Here is a 14,101-nt window from a genome sequence, read left to right on the forward strand (position 1 = left end):
ACGAAAAAAAAAATGTTCCGTAACGGTTCGTAACAGTTTTTTGCGCACAAATTTGAAGTAATCATAAAAAAACATTGGATTTGTGATGTAGTTACTTGCCCTCCTCTTTGGAAAGCGGGACAAGGGTAAAACACGTTCATCAGAGGAGCGGAAGCAACTCTACCACGAATTCCTAGCAACTCGCACAAAGCAGTATTAATTTCAATGTCATAGTACTTATTTATTTTCTCAAAAGACAAATACGATTTTTTTTGTGGGCTCAATGCTTTGTGTCAAGGGAGTGAACAAGATCTCAGAAGCAGCACGTCACTTAGTGTACTCTCTGATGTCCGAGACCGCTGTTCTGATAAAAGTATCGCCAAGCCTACGCGGAACACGCAGCACAGTCACTGCGAAAGCTGGAAGAGCGGACTTTGTAGAGCCCGTTGTAGACTCTCTTGGGGAAACTAATGCAAGCACACATGCAGGTACCCGCTACGTCATAAATCATCGTAATATTTCTCAAGTAGCGAAGTTCCAACTATACAATTTTTCATTTTTGGGGGAAACGTGGTACCCGCTACACATCTGTAAGGCAGTGCACTTTGTGCTGTGGCTGATGACAATGGGGAATTATGGCTGAGCACGTTGCAGTGAGTGGGAAGCAGTGTTGCGGAATGGGAGCCTCCATACCATTCCAGTTCCATTCCGGGGAATTAGGACTTGCCGCAATTCTATTTCTTTCAATTCCTCGGAACGAAAAAACTTAGCCCATTCCCACTTCGGGAATGGCCGGGCAGTTCAATTCCACTCCTGTAATTCCTCAAAGCAGGAAAGGCGCATCTTGATAGTTTTATCGAGTTAAGAATGAGCGCCCCATAAAGCTGACGAGGGTGGCGATGCGGGCTTGTTGGTTGGTCATACTTGAATGAGTTGAGCGCATACGAGGACACGGACAGAAGGAAGAGACGTACACACACTGGCGCTCATGCCATCAGATGCATTAAGAACTGCAAAAGTACGCAAAACACGTTACCAAGGTCGAGGGATAGTAGCTTGGTGACATCTCGTGCAGTACAACCCCCGCACTAATTCCCATAGGGGCAGTTCATCCGCTGCCTATAGTATTTGCACGATCAGCATGTTTGAATGAATGGTGATGTTTTAATAAAGTTTAAGCTTAAATGTGTTAATGCTAAAATAACGACAGAGCGTATTTTTATGCTGAAAAATGTAGTATTCAAGAAGACTAAGCAGTTTTACCACGCGTCTGGAGCGGTCGTTAATATGGAGAGAAAGCGAGAGATAGAGAGAGAAAAGACATTTATTTGGTCCGGAGGGAAGAGCATGACATGTTTACACATCCAATTCATGGCTAGCCCCATATATGGAGAAAACTAAGATCTGGTTAATGGGGAGCAAAACCATCTAGATCTGCTTGTATTACTTGGAACAGTGCACCCCTCGGGCACCTAGTGCCTTTAGATCGAATACGAAACACTGGGCCGCACTACTAGTCAGCACTGATGGCTGTCAAGCGCGCCTCGCAAGCATGGATGGGGTGATGAGAACTTTCTGTGTTCGCCTGTGCGCAGGTATGCAGTGTTTTCCTTGTCGCAAAAGTTATTTACGTGTCACGTACTAAACTGCTCGTGAGATGATCAGGCTGTGCATAGAGTATTGGCCAATTTCGTGTGGGGGTATCAATGCGAACCAACGCGCAGGGGTAGTTTGTTTCTCCCTTCACTATCTGCTGGGATAATGCATTTGTTTGTATACTAACTTATGCCTCTGTTTGTAGTAGGTGCGTTGCTTATAAATATATTATGCTTGTGATCAGCCAAGCGATTTTAAAAATACTGCTTTATTGTTAAATTCGAGGCTCTGTCTTACTGATGTTTGAAGTTTGAAAAACAGCACGTAGACGAAAACGTGCTCTATTTTCGGAAAAAGACGTAATTTCATTCCCATTCCATTGCGTGCAAAAGATCCATTCCCGTTCCATTTCTCCAAGCGTTGTCCGCATTCCATTCCGGAGTCGCGAAAATGTGGAATGATTTCGGAGTCATTTCACTACTGGAGTGGCAACTCCGCAACACTGGTGGGAAGCATTCTGACACTGCACTGGAGCCATTGATAGCGCCTCTGACTGGCGTTTCCCGGTGCGGTTTAGCCATGGAGAAGGAGAGCGCAAATGCTGCTCAACGGCGTAGACGAGCGGAGAAGCTTATCTCGCTTAACTCATCGGATCCCGAAGTAGTTGTTTGGCAAAATAAATATACATGTGCCACATAATATGTATACCATGTGTGTGTCATTGGAGCAGCAGTAAGCATGATAATCAAGCTAATACTAGACAATCAGGAAAGCTAAGAACAATCAGCTGAACCTTTGCTAACGCTACGTTATCCTGGCATAGCCGAGCTAAGCCGCTGTAACATTTTTTTCTTATTTCACGCGTTAGCAGTCATGGACAACGACTGCGGTGCACAACTATGGCGCCAAAATCAGCTGTTGTGATCTCATAACAGCTTTCGCTGTAACAAACTTCAGCGCCGACCATGCCCTCTTCACTTTGGCATGCGTGAGAGGCGCGAAAAAGTCCACTTGCCTTAATATAAACATCTCTGGTTGCCACTCTTTTCGTTTTTCGCACAATTTCAACATATTGCTTTGGAATTCCTGCCTGAGGTACGTGCTAATACTCTACCCTGAGATATGCTCACATTGCACGAGCTCAGTTGTTCCGGATTGCGAAGTTTTCTCGTGAACCCAAAACCGATTGAAAAAATGTCGGTTTCACTCCGGAACGAAATAATATAAAAAGTTTCGGTTACGTATTCGTTCCGGTCCAAAATATCGTTTTTATCGTTTTTCGTTTTCGGTTTTCGTTCAGTTCCGACACTGTGGTTGGAAATATTTATTTTCACACAACGATTGCATTGTGTTGTGCTCTTTCTTTTCCCTGTCGTCTCAATGCTTTACGTATACAATTATGAACCAGTACCAACTGGCCCGCATTTCTGTTTTGCTTCAGTTAAAAGCAAAGCATCTTAACACTCACATTGTGAAAAAAAGGAACGCTAGGTGCATGTATAGGCGTGTGCACAAGGAGGGCAAGCGGGCTGCCGCCCCCTCCCCCCTGTGCCATACATTAATACTTTGAGAACGTCTGTGCCATACATTCATACTTGGACTTCATAGGGTGCTGAGATGAACCCTTGCCTGCCCGCCCCCCTTGAAGGGGAACCCTGCTCAGCACGGTGTTAAGACAACTGATAAAGTATGTTCTTCCAGATAACACTGAGTACTGTAGAGATCTTAATTCAACTATGCAAATTAAATTTGGTATCCTAATTATAGACGAGAAAAGCACAGGCATTGCACGTAAATTCAAGCCAGTGCATTTTCATAGGTCTTCAGTAATGTTGCGCAGGCTTTTTAAATGAAGTAGAAGGCGAGCAGAATATGCATATACTAGTTCATATTTTAGTCATTTAGGCTGCCAGTTACACAACTAAACCGTTTACTGGCAATTAGTTTATATTATAGAACAATCAAGCGAATAAGTCAATATTATATTGCGATCAGTATGGGGTATACATGAAAATACTTTATTGTACGTGGTACCTCAATCATGTGTCTGGGTTCTAAACCTAGTAAATAATGTTCTGGTTATGACTTGTGATGATGCGCATTGCCATGTGTAAGAAAGATGCTGTTTCAGCATATGTAGTGAATACACGTTCATTTGTGGACTTTTTCATGAAGGCATACATGAATATCCTTTGAAGATCCATAATTGATTGAAACTCGTATGTACGTCACAACTCCAAAAATGGATATACACTATGGTATCTCTAATGTACATCCACTGAATGTCCCATACTGCCACTCGACATTGGGCTCTTGCATGGATACTGAGCGGATATCCGTGGTTGCTTGGGGTGTAAATAGGCGTCCGTTCTGCTAGCTGCCAAATAGCTGCGACGACGCGTGCGTTGTTTTTTTTTTCAGCTCAGCAGGGCATAGGTGGTTTGCTGTGGGCGGTCGAAATGGTTTCTCAGTGTAGACACGCCAGTTGACCCGTCCATGACTGTTGCAATTGACGTGCCCGCGATACCGTGGAAGCCGGTGAAATCCGTAGAAGTAGCCGTCCGCTCTACAAGCTGCCTCCGCTGAAAAGTAGCTGCAACGACGGGTGCATTGTCTTTCTCAGTTCAGGAGGGCACAGGTGGTTTCCTGTGGGTGGTGGGAATTGCTTGCCAGTGTACACACGCCAGTTGACCTGTCGATTGCTGTTGCAATAAACGTGCACGCGGTAGTGCGGAAGCCGGTGAAATCAGTAGAAATAGGCGCCCGCTCTGCTTTCTGCCTCCGCTGCCAAATAGCTGCAAGGACGGGTGCGTTGTGCTCTACAGCTCGACAGGGCACAGGGCATTTCCTATTGGTGGTCCAAATCGCTTTTCAGCTAGATACGCCGGTTCACCTGCGAATGATTGTTTCAATTAACGTGCACGCGATGCTGCGGAAGCCGGTGAAATCCGTAGAAGTAGCCGTCCACTCTGCTCGCTGCCTCCGCTGCTAAATATCTGCGACGACGGTTGCGTTGTCCTTTTCAGCTCAGCAGGGCATAGGTGGTTTCCTGTGGGTGGTCAAAATGCTTTGTCAGTGTAGACATGCAAGTTGACGTGTCCGTTACTCTTCCAATTGACGTGTACGAGATACTGCTGAAGCCGGTGAAATCCGTAGCAATAGGCGTCTGCTCTACTCGCTGCACAAGCGCAAAATAACACAGGGACGAGAAGGGAGGACACAACACCTTTTTGTTCAAAGTTAGCGCACGTGTTGTGTCCTCCCTTCTCGTCCCTGTGTTATTTTGCGCTTGTGCAGCGAGCAGAGCAGACGCCTACTGCGAAATTTTTCCTACTGCTCGCTGCGTCCACTCACGGTTCGTGGTGGAGATGGAGGCAGACTGAAAAGTACATTTTTTTAACGTATTGGTAAATTGGACTAATGGGGCGCTTTTTTCGCCGTGTACAGAAGGAGTGCGCGTTGCCCAGTACTTGAACATATTATTGTGCATCCAGACACTTGCCAAAGGTCGGCAGTACGTGCTTCTGCTACAGTCGTATTTGCATGAAACCTAAAGACCAGGCTTCCTAAAAGCAGGAAGCCCAAGAACTTCTCGACGAACAGTTTCACCCCTGTGTTCATGAAAACTGCAGAGCACCATTTGTCGAAACCCTCCGAGCTTGCCAGTGTCCGACAGAAGTAATCCACTCCGATTCCTTACGTGCTAGGGTAAGCGAGAGCTCATCACGCGTACTGTTTAAGCATGATACTGAGGTTGTTGATGCTCCTGTGTACACATTGAGGTATGCACTTGTAAGCGGAAATGACATGCTGCCAAAAGAAATTTGTGATGGCAAGGTCCCCTGAGCAGACTGGGAGAGTGTTACACTAGTGAGATGGGCAACCTCGAACAGCAGCTACCCCAGCATGAGAGTTACGGAACCGAGAAAAGAGTGGTGCCAAAAGGTATAGCAGAGCACGCAGCAAAAATCAGGCCTAATAATGACTAGATGAAGTCTAGTATAATGAGTGAGGAAAGAAACCGGAAGTCAGTTCCTCATATGGAATCCTGTCAGGTACAATAAATAGCATTCGTTATGTCATGCATCAACGCGTCCACATGGGCTTCCGTCAAACTTCTGATTGAATTATCTCATTTTATGCGAATTACTTCATGTATATGCATTCAAGGTTGTTACTTTTATTATATTGGCATACAGTCAGGAATTTCTACTTGAACACTCATATTTTTCTAAGACGACTTATTTTAAAGGGGTACTGCAACAAAATTTCGCAGCTGAGATAGCCTACGGGATCGATTTCCACAGACATGCATAAATCATCTACCAAATCACAGCAGCAAATATAGCTTGGAAGATCATTTATATGAAGTTTGAAGTTCACATGCACAATCTAAAGCTATTCGCTACACCTGACGACATTGACATTAGCTAAGGTGACCCCAAACTTCTGCGACATCACTTCTGTAGTCGAGCTCGGAGCTAGTGCAGCTAGTAATGACGACGTCATTGTCACAACTGCCATTTTGCCGAGCTTGCTTTAGGAGACTATAATTCGGCTTCCGATGACGAGTACCCGCAGTGAAGTAGTGGATACTGTTCAAACCTCAAGAAATTCGTTGCCACCAAACAACAATGATAATGACGACAATGATGACGATGACGCCAATGACATCGCAAAAGCCGTGCGGCACATGAATTAATGCAAGCAGACAATGCAGGCAGCGCAGAAGTGCGCCACAGTTCTGTGTGCGACGTGGTCGAATTGTTTGCCATGTTTCCACACCTGATGGTGTTAGTTGTACCTGCGGCTTGCTACACTTGGAGCTCTAGCAAACCAAAACAGAGGCTGGTCGGTAATAAACAGTTTAATTATTTATGTGTTACGCGCTGTAGCGAGTGATGTGTGGCGCTATGAGTACTTGGCCGCCAGTAACATATTGCAGCAACAAAAAACACCAATAAACAATTATTGCACTTCATTAACGAGTGAATGTATTGCTTAGGTTTTTTGAAATAAAGTCCGTTTGGACACGTCGTTTACCTGTAGCGACAGCAATAAATTTTGATTGTGTGTAGATAAACATAGGAGAGAGAGGCAAATCTTTCCCCACACTTGTGAAAAAGTTGATACGGCATTGCACCTGATGCACTGGAGGTGGTCAACTGATTGTGCGGGGTCCATGGTGCAACGACTATTTATTTTGGCCATGCCTCCCTATAGTGACCACATCATATTACTGAGGTGCTGATGATAAGAAGTCGACGTGCGCTCACGAGGCCTCTCATAAATAAAATTGCAGTACTTAGTTTACAGTGACATCTTTGACACTGCGGAATAACTCAGGATGGTGCACAATGCTGGCAGCTCCAGAAGCAAGCCAGACATAAGGTTTTCCCTGACTAACTGATACATTTACAGGTTTCAGACGGAGCTATAGTTGCTTGTGACGGCAGCTGCACTCTTCTACAGATGTACTCTTCTGCACTCTTCTGCAGATGTCGGACGCGGCGTTGGTGCACAAACGGACCGGCCATATTTCTGCAGGGTCAGTCTGGGGAAGGAGTGCGGGCACCTCGGTCTCGCCAGCTCCTCTAGTGCGGAACGCGGCGGCAGTGTGCGGGCCGGCTGGCGGTAACAAGCAGGTGTCAGTCTGGCGTAGCGCGGGGGCTCGGCCCAGGGACCGGCGTCAATACCGCCTGGTCTTTTAGCGGAGTCTGAAACCGATGAGGAGGAGGCGCCTGTGTTTTACAGAGTAGCCTCCCAGGTGCCTACACAGGAAACGGCTACCTCAGATGACGGCAACTCCAGCTCTGCAGCCGTGGGAGCGAATGTTAGGGGGACGCAATCTAATGGCAGCTCGACAAGGACGACGGCGACCCACTTCGTGTGCCGAGAATGTGACAGGGCCTTCGGAACAAAGATCGGGTAGAGCAGCGACAGGAGATCGGGTATAACAGCGACATCAACGTCCAAAGGAGTAAACCAACGTGGCGCAAAAAGGAGGGGCACCTCATGGCTGTGTATGAAGCAGAATTGAGAAGACAAAAAGTGTACAACCTGAATCAAAGACTCCATAAAAAGTTCCCCATGCGTACGTTCGACAGTATAAAATCCCACCGCAGGGATGCCAACTACAGGAAGTTAGTGGACGAGCTGATGGCGAGACTAACTCATGATCCCGGGCATGATGACCATGATGGCATATGTGGCAATACGGATGTACAGAGTGAGGGTCCAGAGCATACGAGAGCGGCTGTATGCGAGGAGATACAACTGAAGTCCAAGCCCCCTCCAAAATTAGGCAAGCGGTACATTAGCGGTGAGCATATCCGCAACGAGCTCAATGCATACCTACGTGAATGCTTCTCAGTAGACAACGTTCGGCCTGCGATTCTTCGGAACTGCGCCGAAGAGAGCAGAAGGAAGAAAAAGAAGGAGTATGCATGATACCAGGATTGGTATAAAAAGGATCGCTCCCCCTGCATTCTCCAAATCTTGGATGATAGTGACGAATCGAAGGTGGATGACGCAGACAGCTTTCTGGAGGATTGGAGAGAGGCATTGGAGGCGCCATTCCCGAATGTTGGCTTGGCAATGGAGCTGAGACCTAACAGATTCAAGCCATTTGAACCGAGATGCCTCAATACGGCCGCCGAATTCAAGTATGCTATGCCGGCACGGAACAGTGCGTCGGGACCGTGACGGGTTTTCTCGGTTGCATACTTTGCCAATGGCTATCCTTAGGGTATTACTGAACCTGGTAATGCTTTAACGCCGTCTGCCTTTGGTTCTGTGCAATGCCAGAACCATTTTTATTCTCAAGGTTCCGGGGGCCTCTACAGCAGCCTTGCATAGGCCCATCACGGTCTCACACGTACAACCCGGGTAGTGCACAGTACATACGCGAAACGGTTCATGCAGAAATCCAATGACCTACGTCAGAGGCTCTTCATACCAGCTGATGGCTGTGCCGAGAATGTGCTATTATTGCAGACGATTATGGACGAGGCAAGGCACAACCTCGTTCCACTGGCGATGGCGTCGGTGGATGTTGCAAAAGCTTTTGACAAGGTGACGCACAACGCAATCATACATGGTTTGAAACAGAGAGGAGTCTCTCATGAAGTTTGCGATTCCATCAGGGACTACTGTTCGACGGCTACCACGGTGTTGGGCATGAATGGGAGAACGTTGCTAGTCCACTCAACAAGAGGTGTAAGGCGTAGCACGGGGGAGGGAGTGCGGGCACCTTATCACCGCTACTTTTTAACTTGGTGCTGGACTAGTTCTCTCAGAATCAGGCAGCTGCAATCTCGTTTCGGAGTACCGGCGTCTGTGCGTCCGTAATGGCATTTGCAGATGTCATCTTGACAGCGGCAACGCCAGCCGGACTGCAACGCCAACTTAACTCGCTATATAACTACCTACAAGAGCGAGGGTTGGAGGCGCATGCGAGGAAATCCCGGACGTTGACGATCGCTCCCAGTGGCAAACACAACAAAGCGAAGATTGTCACAGATCGCAACTACACCGTCGGTGGCGAATCCATTGAAGCTACAACCTGTACCTCCACCCACCTGGAAGTATCTGGGCATACAATTTAGTGGCGTTGTAGCCAACGATGATACTGTGCGGAAGGACCTTGCAGTCTTGTTGGATCGCCTCGCAAAGGAACCACTGAAGTCTCAACAACGACTCGTAGCATTGCGTTTCTACCTGATACCACGCATCATTCACAGATTGGTACTTGGTCCCAGCGAAGGTGCTGCTGGGTCTAGACAGGAAGATACGGGCAGCAGTAAGAAGTTGGTGGAATGTGCCACATGACGTGCCGTTGGGGTTCCTACATGCCCCAGTTACGGCGGGAGGCATCGACATTTTATGTCTGAGAACAACGATCCCAGGTGGGCGGATAAAGCGGCTCAACAGCTTGTTGGAGTCCACGCATTACCCCTGTGCAACAGCGGCAACAACTGACACTATGATCAAGGCATCTCAACAAGCCGTGAGCCTGGCACACTTTAGAGGAGACGAAATGCGGAACTCCAAAATTCCGCCAAATACTGGACAAAACAGTTGCAACAAAGTTTCGTCGTCATGCGCCTTCGATCATGCACAAATGCAAAGGGATCGACTGCGTGGCTGGAAGAAGGGACGACATTCCTCACAGGAAGGGAGTTTGTCAAGTTGGTGAAGTTCCACATATCGGCAGTGCCTACCTTGACCCGTTTGAAGAGAGGCCAGGATGCCCCTGTGGCATGCAGGGCAGGATGTTACTCTAAGGAATCACTAGGCCGCGTGCTGCAGCAATGTCATCGGACGCATCACCAAAGAATACAGAGGCACGAGGGTATTGTCCGTCACCTTACAACCGGCCTTAAAGCAATAGGATTGGCAAGTACAGCAGGAGCCTCATTATCGAACATTTCTTGGAACAAGGATCCCTGACATAGTTATGTACCGAGACAAGGAGAGTGTGGTGCTTGATGTGCAGGTTGTAGGGACACAGGTTGCATTGTCAGAGCTCTATCGTATGAAGAGGAACAAATACCTCATTCCCGACCTGTTTTCACAAGTCAACCCAAACTCCTCCGCTGTCGTGGCAGCAGCTACGATGTCGTACCGAGGAACTTGGGCGAAAGAATTGGTGACATTGACGTCGGATTAGGCCGCCACGACCTCAAGATCATGACTATTTGGTGTCTACAGGGAGGCATGAGGGCCTTCCAAGTGCACCAAAAGACGACGACGATGCACCCGCCTCAGTTGTAATAGGGATCAAACGGTCTGCTCCAAATCGCAGATGGCAGTTACCCAGGGCTGGGCAGAGATACTCGGCAAAGTATTCCGGAATACAGATATCGAAATACATGGACTGGAAGCCTAAAATACAGATACTGAGATACATAAAGCTTTAGTGTAACGGGATATTTCGGAGATACTTTCGCAATAGGACAAAAAAGTATTCCGGAATACAGATACTGGAATACGTTCTTTTTTATTTCAAGGATGCTAGCTCATACTCCGCAAAGACATTTATAAGTGCACCATAATGTTATAAGTAATGTTGCAGCGCACTGATACATTGATACTTTCAGTTCATTTATTTATTTATAACAGCACCCTCAGCGCCATTAAGACATTACAGGTGGGGGGGGGTTACAAAGTACATAATTAGTAATAATTGCATAAGCACGTATCAATTGCAATAAAAAGTACGCTATTTCAAAGCAAGAGTAACAAGCATTGACACCGAAATCGACATACTTGGTGACAACAAAATGAGCTATGCTAGAAATTGCACAGTTTAAGCAAAATCACTCGAATCACTAATGAACACCAGTGAACTGAGAAAAAGTATACATTTATTTCGCACATAAATTCTGCTTTGCTGAGAAGGTTGCTGTGTGAGCATCTCAAATAGGCTGTCTTCTAGGCAGCGTCGGTTCGGCCTCAGCACAAGACTCGCGACAGATGAAAAGTCTCCCTGCCGCTGCAGACAATCACAAATTCGCGTTATAGTGAATAAATACCGCCTTCATAGCCGGATAGCCCTGCAGCGTGGCGATATCTCTTCTCGGGTAATCTGTATACCGAAACACTTCCGCTCTCAGTGAGTTGTTCTGACCGTTCAGAAGCCGAAGTCGGTGCCCATCTTTCGGGTGGCAAGCCAGTAATGGCTTGCCACCCGAAAAAAAAGTAGGCGTGCTGCACTGGCCTTGACAGACCGCGACTTTTGTCGGCAGAGGCCGACAACATTGTCTCCGCGATTCTGCCGTCTGTGGAGTCATGCGCTTTACCACATGGGCAATTCTGCGCATGAGGGGAAAGCATCGCCGCCCTGTCTGTCGGCGACCAGCGGCGCGCCTTTGCTTGTCTTGGCACAGAAACAAACAGAAAAAACGTCACTCCCCCCTTGGAAACACGCCTCAACTCATTCCCGACAAAAAAATGTAACGGGATACTCGTGTCCTGCATATTATCGCGATACAAACGATACATCGTAAAAGTATTTCACTACTGAGATACAAATATATTTTTCAAATGTATCTCGATACAGAAATACAGATACTCAAAAGTATCTCTGAAATACTATCGCGATACTCTTGTATCGCGATACTGCCCAGCCCTGCAGTTACGCATTAGCCGGCAAGTAACGGCTGCTGCTAACGGATCCTTCTGCCCTTTCAGAGTGTCAATCTAACACCCTCTGAGGGCCGCGTTGCTCCTTGAGTGGGTGCCGAATGATGATGTTAAAAAAACAAAACATGAAAGCTGCTCTTAATCTACCTTCTCTAGCAACGCATAGAAAACAATCACGCATTTGTCTTTTTCATAAAATATACTACCTTTACCCCGCTCTTCGTTCCTTGTTCATACACCAAGCTCCATTTCGCTCACACCAACTTGATCATCATCATAAAGTTGACATACCCTATTTTTCAACTACTGCAGGCTCGCAATCATTTGTTCCCAGGACAGCAGGTGATTGGAATCACTCACCAGCCTTCATAACTGATATAAATGATAGAATTGTATTTTAAAATGTCCTATCCAACGTACTGTAGCACTACATATTTATTTCTTCAAGGTATTGTACTTTACTAGATTTTTGTGATTATTTTGTATAATGCTTCCAGTTTTACTTTTTTTTCTGTTATAGTTCATGCTTTTGTTTACTATGTACACCCCCACCCCCTCTGTAAAGTATATATACCCTGAGAGTACTATAATAAAAAACATGGCTGGCCCCTCTGTCATAGGAATCGGTATAACACGAAAGTGCAACGTGTCTTCACAGATGTAGTTGATCGTTTGTTGCGCATTCTTTCGCCCCGAGGGCGAAGGAATGAATGCTACAGCAACAAATCGTAATGTCACGCTATGAACGGCAAGCAGCCCGAAACTTGCAACGTGCTGCTCAAGCTAAAACGACGCACGGAACGTACACAGGATGAGAGCGAACTGTCACATTTGTAACTTATTTCTGCCTGACCACCGGGCTCCTTTCGCAAAAGCGGCCGCTGCAATGAGCCAAGTGACCTTCGTGCTCCAAACGCGAGACGTACATAACACCGCGATCACGAGATAAGCGCACGCATAGGCTACCACGCCCCGCAGACGCGGGCGCTCGTCGCAACGGCGACGACTTTTCAAGCGCGCTCTTCGAGCCCTTCGCGCCATCTCGCTAGTGATAGCGAAAACACGCTGTAACACCAATCTCTGAGTACCGCCACCAGCCAATGGTGTATATAAATAGCTCGCCGTTAGCACTGCGAAGAACGTGCTGTCCGTGGCCGAATCGTCTCCCGCTGCGCGCTGCGGAGCGAGGGGTCGTTTTTTTTTTGCCCGCTGTAAGTCTTTATATTTTACAACGTCCTATCCATGACGGAAATACGTCAGTGGAGCCGTGGTGGACTCCGGCATAAAACACATTCTTGTTAATAAATAAATAGATAAATAAATGAATAAATGAATGAATAAATAAATAAATAAATAAATAATAAATAAATAAACAGCACTTCTTCGGCCACTAACAGCAAGCACGCGAAAACGATGACACTGCCTGACAAGGCAAATCTCCACACTTGCACAGCACTTGTGATCCTGAATCTCGAGTTTGATCAGTGTTTCTTTGCCTATGGCATAACAAAAAGAAAAACCATTCAGCCACTCACGCTGCCGTGCATAAAATTTCTCTCAGGGCGATGACGTTGCTCTTTGACGAAAGAGCAGCATGGGGAACAAGTGATGCTCTAGATGTGCTTATTTATGATGTGGCACAGTGTCTATGCTGCTTCTCTGACAAAGAGCATCACCACCGCCAATCCTGGTTTTTCATTTCAATTCCTGGGCAATGGCCAACCTGCACAATCTCGCAGATGAGGCCTTTAGAATTGTAAAATATGACATCTGAACTTCTGCCGAAGAAAACGCTTCAGTTGTAAAGGGGAAAATTCAGGCATCATTTCTTAGCAGTTAAGATCTGCACTTGCAACCTACATTTTACCTATCTTTCAGAAGTACAATACTCCATCTAAGCCATCTGAACTTCTGCAGAAGACCAGGCTCCAATTTTCAAGACGCCAATTTAGGTATCCTTTCATAGCAGTTAAGCTCTGTGCTTGCAACCTACATTTCACTTATTTTTCTGAACTACCATAACCCACCGATCTGAAGCTAACCACGACTTTCAAGGTGCATGTTTACTTTATACTGTACGTAAAGAAACACTAAGGTCACTCTAGCACAAGCGCAACTCCGGTTAACGGTATTATCAGGACAAATACCTTATTTTGACGCTGACTGTGCAACTACGTTGAAAAATATGCAAATATTACTCCAACTGGAATGTGCAAAACGTTTAGCCGCAATAGAAGGGAGACGAGAAAGAAACGAGCCCAGTTTTCATGTACTTTCTTGGTGGTCACGCATCTGATAACGCTCTCATTTGATACCCATTCCAGAAGGCATCAATAATCAGAACAATGTTCGCGCGCTCGCCGACTGCATAGCTTAGGCT

The sequence above is a fragment of the Rhipicephalus sanguineus genome, chromosome 3 (assembly GCF_013339695.2).
Source record: "Rhipicephalus sanguineus isolate Rsan-2018 chromosome 3, BIME_Rsan_1.4, whole genome shotgun sequence".
NCBI lineage: Eukaryota > Metazoa > Arthropoda > Arachnida > Ixodida > Ixodidae > Rhipicephalus > Rhipicephalus sanguineus.